This window comes from Ovis canadensis, chromosome 3 (assembly GCF_042477335.2).
Source record: "Ovis canadensis isolate MfBH-ARS-UI-01 breed Bighorn chromosome 3, ARS-UI_OviCan_v2, whole genome shotgun sequence".
Lineage (NCBI taxonomy): Eukaryota > Metazoa > Chordata > Mammalia > Artiodactyla > Bovidae > Ovis > Ovis canadensis.
The window spans coordinates 82,990,292-83,011,445 of record NC_091247.1 but is presented as its reverse complement, the minus strand read 5'-3'; the positions used below and the strand labels follow the sequence as shown (position 1 = coordinate 83,011,445).

Sequence of the window (21,154 nt, the reverse complement as noted above, 5' to 3'; positions counted from 1 at the left end):
ATTTCTCCCCGCAATCTTGATTCCAGCTTGTGTTTCTTCCAGCCCAGCATATCACATGATGCACTCTGCATATAAGTTAAATAACCAGGGTGACAATATATAGCTTTGATGTACTCCTTTCCCAATTTGGAACCAGCCCTTTTTCCCTTGTCCAGTGTGAACTGTTGCTTCTTGACCTGCACACATATTTCTCAGGAGGCTGGTAAAGCCGTCTGGTATTCCCATCTCTTGAAGAATTTTCCACAGTTTGTTGTGATCCACACAGTCAAAGGCTTTAGCATAGTCAGTGAAACAGAAGTAGATGTTTTTCTGGAACTCTCTTGCTTTTTCAATAATCCAATGGATGTTGGCAATTTGATCTCTTGTTACTCTACCTTTCCTAAAACCAGCTTGAACATCTGGAAGTTCGTGGTTCACTTACTGTTGAAGCCTGGCTTGGAGAATTTTGAGCATTATTTTGTTAGCGTGTGAGATGAATGCAATTGTGTGGTAGTTTGAGCAATCTTTGGCATTGTCTTTCTTTGGGATTGGAATGAAAACTGACCTTTTCCAGTCCCATGGCCACTGCTCAGTTTCCCAACTTTGCTGTCATATGGAGTGCAGCACTTTCACAGCATCATCTTTTAGCGTTTAAAATAGCTCAACTGGAATTCTATCACTTCCATTAGCTTTGTTCGTAGTGATGCTTCCTAAGGCCCACTTGACTTCACATTTCAGGATGTCTGGCTCTAGGTGCATGATCATACCATTGTGGTTGTTTGGATCATGAAGTTCTTTTTTTCATAGTTCTTCTGTGTATTCTTGCCACCTCTTCTTAATATCTTCTGCTTCTGTTAGGTCCATGTCATTTCTGTCCTTTATTGTACCCATCTTTGCATGAAAATATTCCCTTGGTATCTCTAGTTTTCTTGGAGAGTTCTCTAGTCTTTACCATTCTGTCGTTTTCTTCGATTTCTTTGCACTGATCACTGAAGAAGGCTTTCTTATCTCTCCTTGCTATTCTTTGGAACAATGTATTCCAATGGGTATATCTTTCCTTTTTTCCTTTGCTTTTGGCTTCTCTTCTTTTCTCAGGAATTTGTAAGGCCTCCTCAGATAACCATTTTAGCTTTCTGCATTTCTTTTTCTTGGGAATGGTCTTGATCACTGCCTCCTGTACAGTGTCACGAACCTCTGTCCATAGTTGTTCAGGCACTCTATCAGATCTATTCCCTTTAATCTGTTTGTCACTTCCACTGTGTAACTGTAAGGGATTTGATTTAGGTCAAACCTGAATGGTCTAGCGGTTTTCCCTACTTTCTTCAATTTAAGAATGAATTTTGCAATAAGGAGCTCATGATCTGAGCCAGTCAGCTCCCGGTCTTGTTTTTGCTGACTGTATGTAGTTTCTCCATCTTTGGATACAAAGAATGTAATCAATCTGATTTCAGTATTGACCATCTGGTAATATCCTTGTGTGGAGTCATCTCTTGACTTGTTGGAAGAGTTTGTTTGCTATGACCAGCGCATTCTCCTGGCGAAATTCTGTTAGCCTTTGCCCTGCTTCATTTTGTACTCCAAGGCCAAATTTGCCTGTTACTCCAGGTATCTCTTTGCTTCCTACTTTTCCATTCCTCTCCCCTATGGTGAAAAGGACATCTTTACTGGGTGTTAGTTCTAGAAGGTCTTGTAGATCTTCATAGAACCGCTCAACTTCAGCTTCTTCAGTGTTACTGGTTGGAGCATAGACTTGGAATACTGTGCTATTGAATGGTTTGCCTTGGAAATAAACAAAGATTATTCTGTTGTTTTTGAAATTGCACCCAAGTACTGCATTTTGGACTCTTTCATTGACTATGAGGGCTACTCCATTTCTTCTAAGGGATTCCTGCCCACAGTAGTAGATATAATGGTCATCTGAGTTAAATTCACCCATTCCAGTCCATTTTAGTTCATTGATTCCTAGAATGTTGACATTCACTCTTGCCAATTCTTACCCGCAGTAGAAGATATAATGTTCATCTGAAATAAATTCACCCATTTCAGTCCATTTTAGTTCACTCATTTTAAAAATTGGTGTTTACTTTTGCCGTCTCCTGTTTGACCACTTCCAATTTACCTTGATTCATTAGACTTACCTGTAGCTCAAATGGTAAAGAATCTGCCTGTGATGCAGGAGACCAGGGTTTGATCCCAGGGTTGGGAAGTTCCTCTGGAGAAGGGAATGGCATTCCAATCCACTATTCTTGCCTGGAGAGTTCCATGTACAGAGAAGCCTGGTGGGCTACAGTCCATGGGGTCACAAAGAGTCAACTGGGTGACTAACGTACACACACACATGGACCTAACATTCCAGGTTCCTATGCAATATTGCTCTTTACAGCATCGGGCTTCACTTCCATCACTGATCACAGCCATAACTGGATGTTGTTTTTTCCTTTGGCTCTGTGTCTTCACTCCTTCTGGAGTTATTTCTCCACTCTTCTCCAGTAGTATATTGGGCACCTACCGACCTGGGGAGTTCATCTTTCATTGTCATATCTTTTTGCCTTTTCATACTGTTCATGGGGTTCTCAAGGCAAGAATACTGAAGTGGTTTACCATTCCCTTCCCTTCTCCAGTGGACCACATTTTGTCAGAACTCTCCACCATGACCTGTCCAAATTGGGTGACCCTATAGGCCATGGCTCATAGTTTCATTGAGTTAGACTGGCTGTGACCCATGTGATCAGTTTGATTAGTTTCTGTGATTGTGGTTTTCATTCTGTCTGCCCTCTGATGGATGAGGATAAGAGGCTTACAGAAGCTTCCTGATGGGAGAGACTGACTGTGGGGGGAAAGGGTCTTGTTCTGATGGGTGGGGCCATGTTCAGTAAATCTTTAATCCAGTTTTCTGTTAATGGGTTGGACTGTGTTCCTTCCCTGTTGTGCAACCTGAGACCAAACTATGGAGGCAGTAAGGATGATAGTGGACACAAGTTGTAATGATGATAACAGACACTTCACAGATACTTAAGTTGTGTCCATATCATGACTTAGAATAAAGCTACAATGAGCATGATAAGGTAGATGTTTCTTCAAGACAATGATTTCATTTCTTTTGGCTCTATGTCCACAAGTAGAAATAATAGTTCAGTTTTTAAATTTTTGAGGAGTTTACATACCATTTTCCATAATAACTGTCTATTAATATTTCCACTACCAGTGTACAAGGGTTTTCTTTTTTCCAACCCTCACCAACACCTATTATCTCTTTTTGTGTACTTAATGTTAGTAATATGAGTTCAGAAAGAAGACTCAGAGGAACGAAGGGTCAAAGTCACACAAAAAAGTGATATAGGAAAGATGACTATGAAAACATGTTATGACAAGTAAATTAAAATGAAGAGGCTGAAAAAAAAAATCAAGTAATTTCCCACCTCTGTAGAATGACTCATGCTAATTGAGAACATGCAATGACCTTCCGCAAAGAACAGAAGCTTTTCCTCAGAAATGCCAGGTTGATTCGATCATTTAGCAGACATTTATTAAGAATCTTCTGTGTCCTAGGCACTATTTGCTGTGCTCAGTGAATATAATAAAAGTCTATGATCTCCTATAACATATTCTAATAAACAGTAAACAACAAGCATGATAATAAATTAGTAAACTGTGATGTGTTAGAAGATGTAAAGTGTTACGGGTAAAGAAAGCAGAAGATCTATGTTGTGTTAAATACGTGGTGAGAACAGACTCACTGGAGGAGGTGAGATTTGAACAAAGACTTGAAGGAAGGAAGTTAATGAGACACGCTGTTGTTAGGATATGTGTTCAAACCCTCGTAAGCAGCTCAGGCTTTAAACCTATTCAATAGAGCTTTGCCGTTGGAAATGAGCAGACCCAAGTTCAGAGATTTATTCCTTTATCTCCATGTGCAGTCATGTAGTTCAAACCATTTACATTCTATGACTTTCAATTTTCTCATTTGTAAAATAAATTTTGCAATATTAATACAGTAGTGGTACAGGAAAATCAAAACAGCATCACAGTTAATTTTTTTTTTAATTTTAGAACAGATTTAGATTTTAGAGAAAAGTTGCAAAGATAGTACAGAGAGCTCCCATATATTCCGTCCCCCTTCTGATGTCTATGTCAGAAGCTTTCTCTGTCCCTTTTTATATTTTAATAAAACTCTGCTACACAAAAGCTCTTGAGTGATCAAGGCTGGTCCCTGGTCCCAAAGCTAAATCTTCAGAGGTCACAAATCCAACACCATTCCATGTAAGCTATCAGTATTAACCTAACTCTCTCCTTTATTCAATTTCCTTAGTTTTTATGCAGCATCCTTTTTCTGCCACAGGATCCCAGCTAGGGTATCACATTCCATTTATTCTCATGTCCTTTTGGCTCTTTCTGATTGTGACAGTTTTTAGGATTTTTCTTGCTTATATGACCTGGACAGATTTGAAGAGCAATGTTCAGATACTTTGAAGAATGTCCCTCCACTAGGAATCATCTGATGTTTTAGACTGTAGTTATGAATTTGGGGGAAGAAGATCACCAAGGTAAAGTGCTTCATCACATCATGTCAAAGGTACATAATATCAATATAACCTATGAACTGTTAATGTAAGCCTTGAGGCAGTACCTATCAGGTTTCTCAAAAAGCTTCATGTTTAAAAGTAGATTCTCTGTATAATAGGCTCCAGTTTCATCCTATTATACAGAGTGAAGTAAGCCAGAAAGAAAAACACCAATACAGTATACTAACACATATATATGGAATTTAGAAAGACAGTAAGGATAACCCTCTATGTGAGACAGCAAAAGAGACACAGATGTATAGAACGGACTTTTAGACTCTGTGGGAGAGGGAGAGGGTGGGATGATTTGGGAGCATGGCATTGAAACATGTATGCTATCAGGTAAGAAACGAATCGCCAGTCTACGTTCGATACAGGATAGAGGATGCTTGGGGCTGGTGCACTGGGATGATCCAGAGAGATTATATGGGGTGGGAGGTGGGAGGGGGGTTCAGGATTGGGAACTCATGTACACCCGTGGCAGATTCATGTCAATGTATGGTAAAACCAATACAGTATTGTAAAGTAAAATAAAGTAAAAATAAAAATTTTAAAATAAGTAGATTCTCTTTAAAGTGGCAAACTAAAATCTGGACCCATGTCACTTGATGGCACTTGTTGAGTCTGTTGCCTAGGCCAGAAAATCTATATTAATTAAACATACATTGCAGAATCTGTCTTGTGCTCAACTGTCTACAAAGCAACAGATCTCTATTGTAAAATAAAGTAATTGCTGAGTTATTTTCCCTAAGATAAATCTTGTGGACAAAACAAGAGTTTCACCATGTACTTCCTTGTTACTATATATAAACTTTAGGTCATATTTTCCTTTAATTCTATTTTAACCCAAGGGATGAAAAGCAGGTCTCAAAAAGACTTGCAACATGTCAAATGTATGTGTTGCTTTGGAATGTAATTTTACTTCTATGCTCAGCTTCTACTTAGGAATTGGAAATACATTTCCCAGTGACAAGAGCATATATCAACTGAGGCAGCAAGTTGGTTATGAGACCCTAGGATGTATTTCAGAAAATGAAAAGCAAACCAATCATAGAGAAGGACATAACCAAAGCCTTCATCTCTTTCTAATTTTGCTTTCATGAATTCCACAGAGTAACTTATATTGTTCCGAGTGAAATGAGACCCTGTATGTTCACTCCATTCTTCTTTTTATATGTTTCAAAAGATGCCAGACCCAGAGCAAGCCCACATTTTAGGGCCACACTGTCAATACTAGTGACAAAGATGTTTGCCTTAGGCATTGCTATTTTCCTTTTTGAAGAAATTCATTTCAATCAAAATCAGTCTTGAGAGGGCACAGAGTGGTAGCTTGGGGCAGTTCATTACAGGGCATTTGGCTCACCATTTTGATCTGCAAAAGTGCAGCAAGCGGCTGATGTAGCCATGGCTATACTGTGGGAGGTCAGCTCTCCCTCCAGGCCGGGACCTGATCTTTGTCCAGAAAAGTCCATTTGTCTTTGGATTGTCCTCTTCTGCTTCTGGTGCCCAGGGTTCTTTTCACTCTACACTCCCCTTTTATTCCAGAACTTTGATTCATGATATGTAAAACCTAAAGAGTTGCACAATTTGACATAACTTTGAAAAGTAAAACATATTCTATATTGAAAGAGATACGTTTCTCATCAAAGAAATCCTGATGTTGAACTACATCTCTTAAATCTGTTTTAATATTTTAGTTCTATATTTAACCACCCTTTCCCATAACTTAGAGTCAACATCATTGTAAGCTCTGGTTATCACATACATATTGGTTAGAAAGAAGGAAAAATGAGTAATTAATGATTGGAGAAAAACATTTTCCTTTAATATGTCTTTTTAAAATAGTACAAGGGGTACCTTTTAATACAATGAAAGTTGAAATATGCTTTTATTTTATTTTCTATTGGAGTATAGTTGATTAACAATATTGTGTTACTTTCAAGCATACAGGAAAGTGATTTAATTATACATGCTTATCTCTTCTTTTGCAAATTCTTTTCCCTTTTATGTTATTACAGAATATTGAGCAGAGTTTCCTGGGCTATACTGTAGGTCCTTGTTGGTTATCTACTTTAAATACAGTAGTGTGGAGTTCACATGTACATATACATTTATGTATTAATATAACTCCCTCCATCCATTCCCAATCTTTCCAAATCCATCTTCTTTATGCCCACATTATTTAATTCATTAATTCCTGTATCTCTCTCCCTATGATACTTCATTTATCTTATTTATTTAACCTCTCTGAAATATCCTTTCTTAAGTAAGGGATGAAATTTCACATGAATTATGAAGCTTCCCCAGAAACAAGTAGTTAGCAATTTGTCGGCAAACAGCTATTGATATATTGGGAGTGAAATCCTAAGAACATGTAGGTGTGTGTTGCTCTTACAATCTGACATGTGTTTAACAATATTTTTATTAATGTATTGCATGATAATTAAACATAAATAATAATAGTTAATAATACTTAATCTAATGTCTGTATTTACTGTTTCTCACACTGAACCAAAGCGTGTTTTTCTCACCTCTTTGCATGCTTTCCCTGGCGATTCAGATGGTAAAGTGTCTGCCTGCAATGTGGAAGACCCAGGTTCAATCCCTGGGTCAGGAAGATCCCCTGGAGAAGGAAATGGCACCCCACTCCAGTACTCTTGCCTGGAAAATCCTATGGATGGAGGAGAGTTGTGGGCTACCGTCCATGGGGTCACAAAGAGTCGGGCACAACTGAGCAACTTCACTTCACTTGTATGCTTTTCAGTATTTGTAAATGACACACACTGAAACATGAGTTCCTCTAAGGCAGCTCACACCTGCTTTATAGGATGTCCTCAGGTCTTAGCACAATGTCAGCTTTATGATAATGTCACAATAAATATTGAAGGAGTAAATCTTTATCCATGAAAACATGTGAGCCTCATTTCATATTGGCTTATGGACCAAGTGAGATGGTCACACAAACACACACAATTCTGGGCTTATTTTTTTAGTCCCTTATTTGTGTCTGGCATTGGGCTATCCTTAGGTCTACAGAGATGAGAAGCCACAGTTCATGCTCTCTGGGAGCTAACAGTCAGGAAGGGAGGTGCATAAGACAAGAGACAATGTGAACTGGCTGGATCATAAACTGTCTGTGGGGGAAATGAAGAGGCTGGAAAATCAGGCCTAGAAATTTGCCTTACAAGCAATGGGCATACCTTGCATGATTTTTAAGCAGCAAGTAACATCCATTAAAAAGTAAGTGGCCTAACATTCCAAAAGCCCTAATTATTTGTGCCCATATCTCTAGTCCAGGGCCAAGAATTTCCGTAACTACCTTTCTAGCTTCTGACTCAGTGGTTCTTGACCTCAACTGCTTATGAAAATCACCTGGAAAACATATACAGAATTAAAGAGAGGGCATCAGTATTTTGATTTATAGGTAAGACTGAGGGTTCAAGCATCATTTTTTAAAAGAACAATTCTAATGTTCAAACATGGTTGAAAATCATGGTTCTAGTTTGTTTTCTTCCTTTTACAACTTGACAGAACTTGTTGCTGTTCAGTCCCTCAGTCATGTCCAACTCTGCAATCCCGTGTACTACAGCATGCCAGGCTTCCCTGTCCTTCACTATCTCCCGGAGCTGGCTCAACTCATGTCCATTGAGTCGGTGACGCCATTCAACCATCTCATCCTCTCTTGTCCCCTTCTCCTCCTGCCCTCAATCTTTCCCAGCATTAGGGTCTTTTCTAATGAGTCAGCTCTCATATCAGGTAGCCAAAGTATTGGAGCTTCAACTTCAACATCAGTTCTTCTAATGAATATTCAACACTGATTTCCTTTAGGATTGACTGGTTTGATCTCCTTGCAGTCCAAGGGACTCTCAAAAGTCTTCTCCAGCACCGCAGTTCAAAAGCATCAATTCTCCGATGCTCAGGCTTCTTTATGGTCTATATCCATAAATGGCTACTGGAAAAACCATAGCTGTGACTAGATAGAACTTTGTCAGCAAAGCAATGTCTCTGCTTTTTAATATTCTGTCCAGTTTTGTCATAGCTTTTTTTCCAAGTGAAAGGTTGTTGCTGAATGAAAAGACGCCAGGATTCTTGGCATCCAGAGGAGAATAATTCAATCCGGGGCCAGAGATGAGGCTTGATCACTCAGAGCTTTTGTGTAATAAAGTTTTATTAAAGTATAAAGGAGGTAGAGAAAGCTTCTGACATAGGCATCAGAAGGGGGCAGAAAGAGTACCCCCTGCTAGTCTTCAGCTGGATGTTATATAGTCACTCATTTAGTTCAGTTCAGTCGCTCAGTCGTGTCTGACTCTTTGCAACCCCATGAATTGCAGCACGCCAGGCCTCCCTGTCCATCACCATCTCCCGGAGTTCACTCAGACTCACGTCCATCGAGTCCGTGATGCCATCCAGCCATCTCATCCTCTGTCATCCCCTTCTCCTCCTGCCCCCAATCCCTCCCAGCATCAGAGTCTTTTCCAATGAGTCAACTCTTCTCATAAGGTGGCCAAAGTACTGGAGCTTCAGCTTTAGCATCATTCCTTCCAAAGAAACCCCAGGGCTGATCTCCTTCAGAATGGACTAGTTAGATCTCCCTGTAGTCCAAGGGACTCTCAAGAGTCTTCTCCAACACCACAGTTCAAAAGCATCAATTCTTCAGCGCTCAGCCTTCTTCACAGTCCAACTCTCACATTCATACATGACCACAGGAAAAACCATAGCCTTGACTAGATGGACCTTAGTCAGCAAAGTAATGTCTCTGCTTTTCAATGTACTATCTAGGTTGGTCATAACTTTTCTTCCAAGGAGTAAGCGTCTTTTAATTTCATGGCTGCAATCACCATCTGCAGTGATTTTGGAGCCCAAAAAAATAAAGTCTGACACTGTTTCTACTGTTTCCCCATCTATTTCCCATGAAGTGATGGGACCGGATGCCATGATCTTCGTTTTCTGAATGTTGAGCTTTAAGCCAACTTTTTCACTCTTCTCTTTCACTTTCATCAAGAGGCTTTTTAGCTCCTCTCCACTTTCTGCTATAAGGGTGGTGTCATCTGCATATCTGAGGTTATTGATATTTCTCCCGGCAATCTTGATTCCAGCCTGTGTTTCTTCCAGTCCAGCTTTTCAGTCTGTTAATGAAAGAAAGGAATGTCTTAAAACTCAGAATGGCACTAGGCCCCTCAGTCATAAGATACATTTTGGGATAATTTTGACACCAGACAATTCAGGCTGGGCCATAAAATGATTAACTTGAATCTTGTAGAAGGGCAGATTACCATACACATAGTTTCATTTACATAGATTAGGGGAACAATATCTGAGTATAACATACTGGTTTGTCAAGTAGGTTCTGAGCCATTAGGCAGAACCGACTTGAAGACAGAGTCTGGTGTAAATGCATAGTACATTAACATAGCTTAAGACAAACATTTCCATCGGAAAAATGCATTGGTTAACTCAAGGTTTGAGAATAGTTAATTTCAGGTGAAAGCAGGTGTCATTATGGCAACACAGTATTTTAAGAGAAACCTCCTTTTATTTATTTTTTTTAATTTTTACTTTATTTTGCTTTACAATACTGTATTGGTTTTGCCATACATTGACATGAATCAGCCATGGGTGTACATGAGTTCCCAACCCTGAACCCCCCTCCCACCTCCCACCCCATATCATCTCTCTGGATCATCCCAGTGCACCAGCCCCAAACATCTTGTATCCTGTATTGAACATAGACTGGTGATTCGTTTCTTACCTGATAGTATACATGTTTCAATGCCATTCTCCCAAATCATCCCACCCTCTCCCTCTCCCACAGAGTCCAAAAGTCCGTTCTTTTCATCTGTGTCTCTTTTGCTGTCTCGCATAAAGGGTTATCCTTACCATCTTTCTAAATTCCATATATATGTGTTATTATGAAACCTCCTTTTAAATTTGTATAGAGAAGGAAAAAATATCGTAGTTTGTTTCCTCCTGCCGCTTAAGAGAGATAAAAATGTCTGACACTTGCAGGCTATTTCCTCCGTTTGGAGACCTCTGGCCTTCCTGCCTGTTAACCTCTCATAAGAAGCAAGCATATTTAATTTCATGGCTGTAATCACCATCTGCAGTGATTTTGGAGCCCAATAAAATAAAGTCTGTCACTGTTTCCATTGTTTCCCCATCTATTTGCTATGAAGTGATGAAACTGAATGCCATGATCTTAATTTTTTGAATGTAGAGAATTTAGCCAACTTTTTTCCCTCTCCTGTTTTCACCTTCATTTAGAGGCTCTTTAGTTCCTCTTCACTTTCTGCTATAAGGGTGGTAGCTTCTGCATATCTGAGGTTATTTATATTTCTCCCAGCAATCTTGATTCCAGTTTGTGCTTAATCCAGTCTAATGTTTTGCAGGATGTTCTCTGTATATAAGTTAAGTAAGCAAGGTAACAATATATAGCCTTAATATACTTCTTTCCCAATTTTGAACCAGTCCATTATTCCATGCCTGGTTCTAACTGTAGCTTCTTGACCTGAATACAGACATATCTTGCCTTTTCTCCTTTGCTTTTGGCTTCTCTTTTCTCAGCAATTAGTAAGGCCTCCTCAGACAACCATTTTGGCTTTTTGCATTTCTTTTTCTTGGAAATGGTTTTAATCACCACCTCCTGTACAATGTTATGAACCTCCATCCATAGTTCTTCAGGCACTCCATCTATCAGATCTAATCCCTTGAATCTATTTGTCGCTTCCACTATATAGTGGTAAGGGATTGATTTATGTCATACCTGAGTGCTCTAGTGGTTTTCCCTACTTTCTTCAATTTAAGTCTGAATTTTGCAATAAGGAGTTCATGATATGAGCCACAGTCAGCTCCCAGTCTTGTTTTTGCTGACTGTATGTAGCTTCTCCATCTTTGTCTGCAAAGATTATAATCAATCTGATTTCAGTATTGACCATCTGGTGAGGTCCACGTGTAGAGTTATCTCTTGTGTTGTTGGGAGAGGATGTTTGCTATGACTGGTGTGTTCTCTTGGCAAAATTCTGTTAGTCTTTGCCCTGCTTCATTTTGTACTCCAAGATCAAACTTATCTGTTACTCCAGGTATATCTTGACTTCCTACTTTTACATTCCAGTCCCCTATGATGAAAAGGACATTTTGGGGGGTGTTAGTTCTAGAAGGTCATGTAGGTCTTCACAGATCTGTTTAGCTTCTTCTGCATTAGTGGTTGGGGCATAGACTTGGATTACTGTCATACCGAATGGTTTGCCTTGGAAATGAACAGAGATCATTCTGTCATTTTTGAGATTGCACTCAAGTACTGCATTTCAGACTCTTTTGTTGACTTGAGGGCTACTCCTTTTCTTCTAGGGATTCTTGCCCACAGTAGTAGATATAACGGTCATCTGAATTAAATTTGCCCATTCTGGTCCATTTCAGTACACTGATTCCTAAAATATTGATGTTCACTCTTGCCATCTCCTGTTTGACCACTTCCAATTTACCTTGATTCATGGACCTAACATTCCAGGTTCCTGTGCAATATTGTTCTTTATAGCATCTAACTTTACTTTCACCACCAGACACATCAACAACTGAGCTTTGTTTCCGCTTTGGCCTAACCTCTTCATTCCTTCTGGAGCTATTTCTCCACTCTTCTCCAGTAGCATATTGGGCACCTACCAACCTGGGGAGTTCATCTTTCATTGTCATATCTTTTTGCCTTTGCATACTGTTCATAGGGTTCTCAAGGCAAGCATACTGAAGTGGTTTGCCATTCCCTTCTCCAGTGGACCACATTTTGTCAGAACTCTCCACCATGACCCATCGTCTTGGGTGGCCCTACACAACATGGCTCATAGTTTCATTGAGTAAGACAATGCTATGATCCATGTGGTTAGTTTGGTTAGTTTTCTGTAACTGTGGTTTTCATTCTGTCTGCCCTCTGATGGATGAGGATAAGAGGTTTGTGGAAGCTTCTTGATGGGAGGGACTGGCTGTGGAATAAACTGGGTTTTGCTCTAGTTGGTGGGGCTGTGCTCAGTAAACCTTGAATCCAGTTTTCTGCTGATGGGTGGGACTGTGTTCCCTCCCTGTAGTTTGGCCTGAGGCCAAACATGGTAGGGGTAATGGCAACCTTCTTCAAAAGGACTTAAGTCAGCATGCCCTGGCTCCCAGGACTGTTGTATTCAGTGCCCCTGACTGCCAACCCACACCTCCACCAGAGACCCCTGGACACCCACAGGCAAGTCTGGCTCAGGCTTTTATGGGAAGAACTAGGCATCAGAAATGCAGACAGAAATTCAGACTATAAATGGATGATTAGTACTGGGAGCTATGGTATTTCTATGATGCTACAAGAAATCATGTGAGTTCACCTGTGAGCTGATTCGAGACAAGTTAGTGATGTACTATCGGAGAAGGCAATGGCACCTCACTCCAGTACTCTTGCCTGGAAAATCCCATGGGTGGAGGAACCTCGTGGGCTGCAGTCCATGGGGTCGCTAAGTGTCGGACACAACTGAACAACTTCACTTTCACTTTTTACTTTCATGCATTGGAGAAGGAAATGGCAACCCACTCCAGTGTTCTTGCCTGGAGAGTCCCAGGGAGGGCAGAGCCTGGTGAGCTGCCGTTATGAGGTCGCACAGAGTCGGACACGACTAAAGCAACTTAGCAGCAGTGATGTACTATGCCCCTCATCAACTTAGAATCTCTGGATAAAGACACTGGAGCAGTGGATCCCAAAGGAAGGGAACAAAAATGCCTTCTCCCAAATCTAGAAAAATGATCTAATGTGGAAGAGATGGGTCTTTCCATGAAAAAGAGGTACTCATATTATTTACCTTGATTAAAAATGTATGTTCATAAAGTCACAAGAAAACAAATCAACGTTTGTTTCTGTTTCCCAGTTACATCATACACCCACATGCGCCAGAACATTATGCTTTGGCTTTAAGGGACTTTACCATAGCAGAGGGCAGTTGCCTTCATAGTCCTCCTCAATACTCAGGTTCTAAATTTGCTGTTTTTCTTCACAGTTTTATTCCTCGGCTTGGGGCCTTTATTGACAAGTAGGTATAATAAGATTTTTTAAGTCTCAAAACTAACAGATAAAGCAATTTTTGACTTTCAGACCAAAACAAAGATGATAGTGGGATTTACTCTAAAGACCTGTGTACTAAATTCTCTAAATATACTGGGGTCAGGCACCTTATCTCTTGTATATTTTAATTTATATTTAGATTTAGATACATAAAACTCTAATTGGTTAAACTGAGAGCAGTTTAATTCCTTAAGTAAACAAGAGATTTGGAGCTGAGCTCTGGGATGACTGCATGTGCCCGTGATCTAATTTCGTATTTTCTCTTCTGCCGTATTCTGAGCACGTGGGCTTTGTTCTCATGACTACAAGATGACTGATGATCCTGCAGGCATTATGTCTACTTCCCTGGAACAAGTAGGCAAAGTGAAGGCAGAAAGATAGAAAATTGCATGCCAGCTGAATTCATTCCTTTTACAAAAGCTTTTCAGAAGGCCTACCAGAAATTTTCTTTAATATTTCATTGTCCATATCTTGATCATTTGGTCATGACTAACTGCAAGGAAGACTAATATGGTCTAAGTTGGCCAGCCTAGTTTGCCACCCAATTTCTCTCATCTGCTCACCTCACCTCAACTTTCTTTGTTCCTAAACTCTAATATCTGGAGAGAAATAAAGAAGACCAGTTAAAATGTCAAAGCTTGAACTCATTGTTAAGACTGTTGGCATTCATATCAGAAGCCACAGGCTTTATGTCAGAGCTGGGAAAGTGTGAAGGTTCACCTCAGACATAGAGCACAGGAAATAATTATTTCTTCATAACAGTGCTGAAAGAATATTTCAGAATGTAGACTTTTTAATAATTGAGTAGTTATCTTGACTTTAGTTTATTCAGTTCTTGCTGAGAATTGTCACTAGGCATTCTTTCAGAAAAACAGAAAAAAATGAACACATGATTTTTCTTTTCACACTATTTTAGGAGCTAGGCAACAATTAGTGTTTCCATATTAATGTGGGAAGACACTTTGGTAGCAGTACTGCTTTTCTTATTATTAACTACGAGTACTACATACTAGTGGGAGAGCACTGATATTAAGATTAATGATGTGGTTACTTCATCCAACAGGAGGCAGGAGTATTATTTCTGCAGATTTTCAGTAAATACATTTATTAATGCTAATTAGAAGTATTTAAGCTATTAACTGTGTCCATGTTGTGTCTAAATAATGTATACTAGTTTTAAAACTCATTAAGTTTTCTTAATAAATATTTGACTCTTCATTAGGAGTAGCAGTTTCCAACCTAATTACTTGTTTCTGAGTTTTTCTTGGCACATGATCACATCCATATAAACACACACACACACACACACACACATACACACACACACACTCTCTCTCTCTCTCTCTCTCTCACTCAAAGGCTCGTAATTATTCCACAGAGCAGAGTAGTTAAGTTTACTTACCTGATTCTCTGATTAAGGAGAATAAAACTCATACTTCACCTTGCTGTAAATTATAGTTAAAGAATTTGAAATACGTAAAAGAAAAAAGTGATGCCTGTACTATATAATTCACACAAATTAAATTGTATTAATATATAATAAGTGGTTCTAGAAATTATTAGGTAACATATTTAAACTTTCCTTATTGGTTCTAATTTGAATATAGCAACATTTTGATGAGTATTCAGATCTTTGTAAAGTACTCTGGAGTATCTTTATCAAAAGGGTTTCAGTAATTCGTCACCTTGTATGTTGTATTATGACCTTCACCTTTAAAGCAGTTGTGACATTGCTGACAAAGATCTGTTCTGTGTTGTAATTTCATGGTCAGTAGAAACTACACATGAGCTGCTTATACACTCTGAGGCATGATATTCCCTGTTTGAGGGTCAAAGCTTTGATTGTGATCACATTACTGTTAGTTTTCAGACATTCTCATTTTTTGGCTTTGGGAAAAACAGAATTTGGAAAAAACAGTCAGAAGCACAAATCTTCATTCTGTCCATACCTAATTGTCAACAGCTTCTACAGAATTAACTTCTGTAATGAGTCACCAAATAAATGGTTAGAATTGTTTTTCTAAAAATGGTTTTACCACTGATTTTCCTATTGGTTATAATCCAATCACCAGTCAACACTTAGAATATCCATGAAGATGTTTTTCTTGAAGCTATTCTTCTCTTATACAAATAGCAATACACAATTTGATTTAGACAAAAAGCAGATCCCCACTTCTAAGATAAACTTACTTTCAACAAGGGGACCAAGACTATTTACTGGAAGTAATAGTCTTTTCAACAAATGGTATTAGAATAAATGGATATGCAGATGCAAAACAATGAAGTTCACACCATTTTTAAGTATTAACAGAATTGACAAAGGCCTAAATTTAAGAATTAAAACTATAAACATGATTTTTGCAAATCATATACTCGGTAAGAGATTAATATCAAGAATATATAATGAGCTGCTACAAATCAACAACAACAAAGAAAACATAAACCCAATTAAATGACAGGCTAAGGACTTGAAAATATTTCTCCAAAGATATAAAAATGATTCATAAGTACATGAAAAGATGCTCAGTATCACTAGGGAAATGCAAATTTAGGTCATAATGTGATACTATTTCACAGCTATTAGTATGGCTATTATAAGAAAATAGAAAACAACAAATGGTGGTGAGGCTTTGGGGAAACTGGAATTCTTGCACACTTTTGGCAGGTGTGTAAAATATCATAGACACTGTAGAAAGCAGTTTGGATATTCCTGAAAAAGTTAAGCAGAGTTATCATATCCATCAACTTCACTCCTAGATATATATCTAGAACATCTGTTTGTATCTCTGTTTCCAGCAACAAGTATGCCAACGTTTATAGCTGCATCATTTACGATAGCCAAAAGGTAGCAACGATGCAAATGTCTATCAACAGACAAATGAATAAACAAAATATGACATATCCATAAAATGGAATAATATTTGGCCAAAAAAGGAATGATGTACTTGCTAAATGTTACAACTTGGATGAACCTTGAAAAAAGAAACTAGTCATAATATGATTCCACTCATATGAAAGTTTGGAATAGGGAAATCCATAGAGACAGAAGGTGGGTTACTGCTTAAGCCTGGGGAAAGGGAGAAGAGGTGATAAGGAGTGACAGCTGAAGGGCATGAACTTTCTCTTTTAGGTGATGAAATGTTCTAAAAGTGACAGTGATGATATTTGTTCAAACCTCTCAATATGCAAGAAAAAACATTGAAAGATTGTATATTTTAAATGGGAGAATTGTATGGTATGTGAATTCTATCTTAATATATCTGAATTTAAAAATGAAGATTGACTTAAACAGCTATGCCACCCCTTATCTCCAATTTGGACCTCCCTCTGACTTCATTTGCTGTTGTGACTTTGGCTGTCCTAATGGTGACAAAAAAACCTTCTTGTATAGACCCACCTCCTCCAGGTACTTGATAATGGAAGAACCAAGAGTGAAACAATGGAGGGAGAAGCTAACATTATTGATTTAAAACCAGAAGCTAAAAATGTGAATTTTTTTGAAAATATAAGTGGCAAGACAAATTTATTTTCTTTTAACACTTCATGTTAAAATAGTTTTGCCTTGCCACTTATATTTTAGATAATAACTTTACAATGGACTCAATGGCCTTGAGAGGAGTTTCCAAATACATTTATCTACTTGCTTCACATCCATATAGATTAAAAAGATATTCCTACTCAGCAAGAGTTCTTGGTGCTTACTGGTAGATAGATATGATTGTGAGGAATGAAAATCTTACTCTTTTTCTGACTCTGGGACTGATGGGACTGATGCTCTGATTTTTCACTCTCTGGGCCAAATCTAGATAGGGGAGGGTAAAGCTTAGATAAATACTCATGATAGAGTAGAGCACGAAACTTACTTCCTGTCTTGAGCCTCAGAAAAACGTCACTAACCTGGGGAACAAATTTACATGGCAGCCCAGCATGGTCAGGTAAAGAAAAGCCCTGGTTTTGAGGAGTCCTGGCTTCCCCTGTGGTGTGGATACTCTGGCAAATCTCAGGCCTGGATGGGACTCTGTGGCAAAGTGTAGTACTCCATAAGAAAGGTTAAGAGCAGAACAGCTAGCCACAGGCTGGTGAAAAGTACAGAAAGCTGGGAAAAAAAAAAAAAGACTGTAAGTTATGGCAGTCCCAAATAAGCTGCAAATGCCAGCAGGACAAGGCACATCATCCGGACAGTAGGGGGAGATGCTGACTCCAGTTTTCCTTGGTGTCACCTAAGTTTCACGACTTCCTTCCCGCATTTTACACACAGATACCATTATGGGGAGAGAAGCAGGTAGAAGAAGAGTGTATCTGAAAGAGAGACTGGATATTTTTTCCAAGAAACGTTATATGTAAACACACTAACCAGAGGACAGGAGAGCTGAAGTTAAGTGGAAATCAGGAAAGTAAGAGTGGCAAATAGTTTTATACAATGAACGGTTGGTGCCTGGGTATAGGAACCAAAGAATAAATTTTTGAGACTTTACATGTTTGTTGATTTCTCAAGGTGAGAAGTGTTGCATTGCCAATAAATTTAAGAACACCTTGGCTGAGACGATGGATGGACTCATCTGTTTCAAGGTTTGAGAGTACTTCCCTGGTACACAGGCAGAATCCCCAGGTATAAGCACTGAAATCTTGGTATGTAAATATAATGCAATGCTCAGGGGAAAGTACCCAGTTTAGAACCTGAGTTCATGCTCAGGACTGATTAAGTCTGCTATCTAATGAGGAATTAAAGGCTGACAAATATCTCCAAAGAAAGTGGTCTGTGATTAACCAACATATCACACACATGCAAAGATGAATTAAAAAATAAAATTCAGGAGGACATTAAGATTGTGCAATTTACTGTATCCTGGAAAGAAATTGATATTTTGATGTGGACCTGAATCCATACATAGGAAGGAGACATACAACACTTTATACAGGTACATATATATTTTATACAGGTACATATATATTTTATACACTTTATACAGGTACATATATATTTTTTCAGAATTTTCTACTCTGTGGTACAAAGGAAAGGTAACAAGGCTCTTATGGAGAATAATTTTGAACTGCAAAAAATAAAATTAAATCCAGCTGACAATTTTGTCTCATCAAGAGGAAGCATAAAATTTCTGGCATAACTATCCTGGTGGTATCCCCAGAAAACTGAGTGTTCAACTGAAAATTGTCAAAACATGTAATTAAGCAGAATATTTACAACTTAGTTTCTTCCCAATAATTTGTAAATACTCCACTTACTTAGAATAGGTTTTAATTTCCTGTTTCACAACAACTGATTCTAATTACCTCCTGTTTTTCAGTTATGAAAAAGAGAAAAGTTATTTGAGTATGACGGTACATACGCAACTGTTGACCCTAGAGGTAAAGAGCCCGTCTGTCCTTGCAGGTAGGCGTAAGAGGCACAGGTTTGATTCCTGGGTTGGGAAGAACCCCTGAAAGGAGGGCATGGCAACCCATTCCAGTATCCAGAATCCCATGGACAGAGGACCCTGGCAGACTATGGTCCATAGGGTCACAAACAGGCTGGACACAACGGAAGCAACAGCACGCATGCACGTACATAAATAACTGTTGTCTCAAGTTCTCCAAATGTAAAACTAGGATTATAGGATAGTGCAGTTGTTTAATAGTTGCTACTTCAACAAAATATATCCATTCCCCCAAATGTAACATAATGTCACATTAACTACACACAGGAATGAATATATACATCTGTTTACATGTACAGATTAAAACCTCATGCTCAGTAAGTTATCTTGACTTAATAAATACATAAATACCAAAGCCTGTCATTCTTTTTTTTTTTCTTTTGGACAGGAAATAGCATTTATTGGTGAGCATGATTAAGGAGGGGACAGCGCTGATGCTCATGAGTGCAGGGCCCGCCATTTGTCCAGGGGACCACGATTAGGGATGTATTTGACCCCACAGCCATCTGGGATGAGTCGCTTTTCTGCCACCATGTTCTCAAATTCATCCGCGTTGAATTTGGTAAATCCCCACTTCTTAGAGATGTGGATCTTCTGGCGGCCAGGGAACTTGAACTTGGCCCGGCGGAGGGCTTCAATCACATGTTCCTTGTTCTGCAGCTTGGTGCGGATGGAGATTATGGCTTGGCCAATGTGGACCCTGGCCACTGTGCCCTGAGGCTTTCCAAAGGCACCGCGCATACCTGTCTGGAGTCTAGATTGGGAAACAGCAGGCCAGTCATGAATGCCCACTAGGAAGAGTTGTCTCCAAGGTCCCTTAGGGCAGCCTGTACAGGCAACAGGTTGCATACACTACCAAGGAGCCTGCTATTTGCAGCCATTGCACACTGGGCAAAGCCTGTCATTCAAATATCAACTATGAACTATGTATATATTTATCCATGTGTATATACATATGCTGTGCTTAGTTGCTCATTCCTGTCTGACTCTTTGCGACCACATGGACTGTAGCTCACCAGGCTCCTGCTCCTCTGTCCATGGCAATTCTCTAGCCAAGAATACTGGAGTGGGTTGCCATGCCATCCTCCAGGGGATCTTCTCAAGCCAGGGATCGAACCCAGGTCTCCCGCACTGCAGGTTGATTCTTTACCATCTAAGCCACTAGGGAAGCCCAAGAATACTGGAGTGGGTAGCCTATGCCTTCTCCGGGGGAACTTCCCCACCCTGGTATCGAACCACGGTCTCCTGCATTGCAGGTGGATTTTTACCAGCTGAGCTACCCAGGAAGCCTGTGTGTATACATATTTTCCATCAGATTTTCATTTCCTTTTTCAGTATAACTTTCCTTTATTCCTTCTTCCTTTAAGATATTATTGTCATACAAATTATATTGTTATAAGCATTTTTATAATTATCAATTTATGCCAGTTTTAAAAATCAGATATGAAAACAAAGCTAACAAAAATATATTTACTGTTTTTTATATCTACCTTTGCAGATGCCTTTATTTCTTTATGTGGACTCGTGCTACTATTGTGTGCTCTCATTTCAGCCTGAAAAATTATCTTGATTACTGTAATTTTGTAGGGCAGGGTGCTAGCAATGGATTCTCCCCATTTTTTTTACTTTTCTGAGGGTATATTAATGTTTCTGCCATTTCTGAAGAATTTTGTTGGATATAGAATTTTTTGTTTTGTTTTACTTAATTTTTTAATTGGAGGATAAAAACAATGTTGTGTTGAATTCATACATCAACATGAATCAGTCATAGGTATACACATGATTCCTCCCTCTTGAAACTCCCTCGCACCTCCCACCCCATCCCACCCTTCTAGGTTGTCACAGAACACGAGGCAGAGCTCCCTGCATGATACAGCAACTTTTCATTAGCTATCTATCTATTTTATACATAGTAATATAAATATATTCCAGAGCTACTGTCTCAGTTCATCCTACTCTCTCCTTCCCCTGCTGTGTCCATAAGTCTGTTTTCTATGTCTAGGTCTGTATTCCTGCCCTGCAAATAGATTCATCAATATCATTTTTTCTGCATTAATATACAATATTTTTTTCTGACTTTACTCTGTATAATAGGCTTCAGG

General features: G+C 39.0%; 1 non-coding gene across 1 annotated transcript; it reads right to left on the bottom strand.

Moving 5' to 3' along the window:
• Nucleotides 1-19,851: 19,851 nt before the first annotated feature.
• Nucleotides 19,852-19,983, bottom strand: LOC138438464 (small nucleolar RNA SNORA70). Its single transcript, XR_011256392.1, has one exon. It is a non-coding gene; the product is annotated as a small nucleolar RNA SNORA70 (small nucleolar RNA).
• Nucleotides 19,984-21,154: the final 1,171 nt, after the last annotated feature.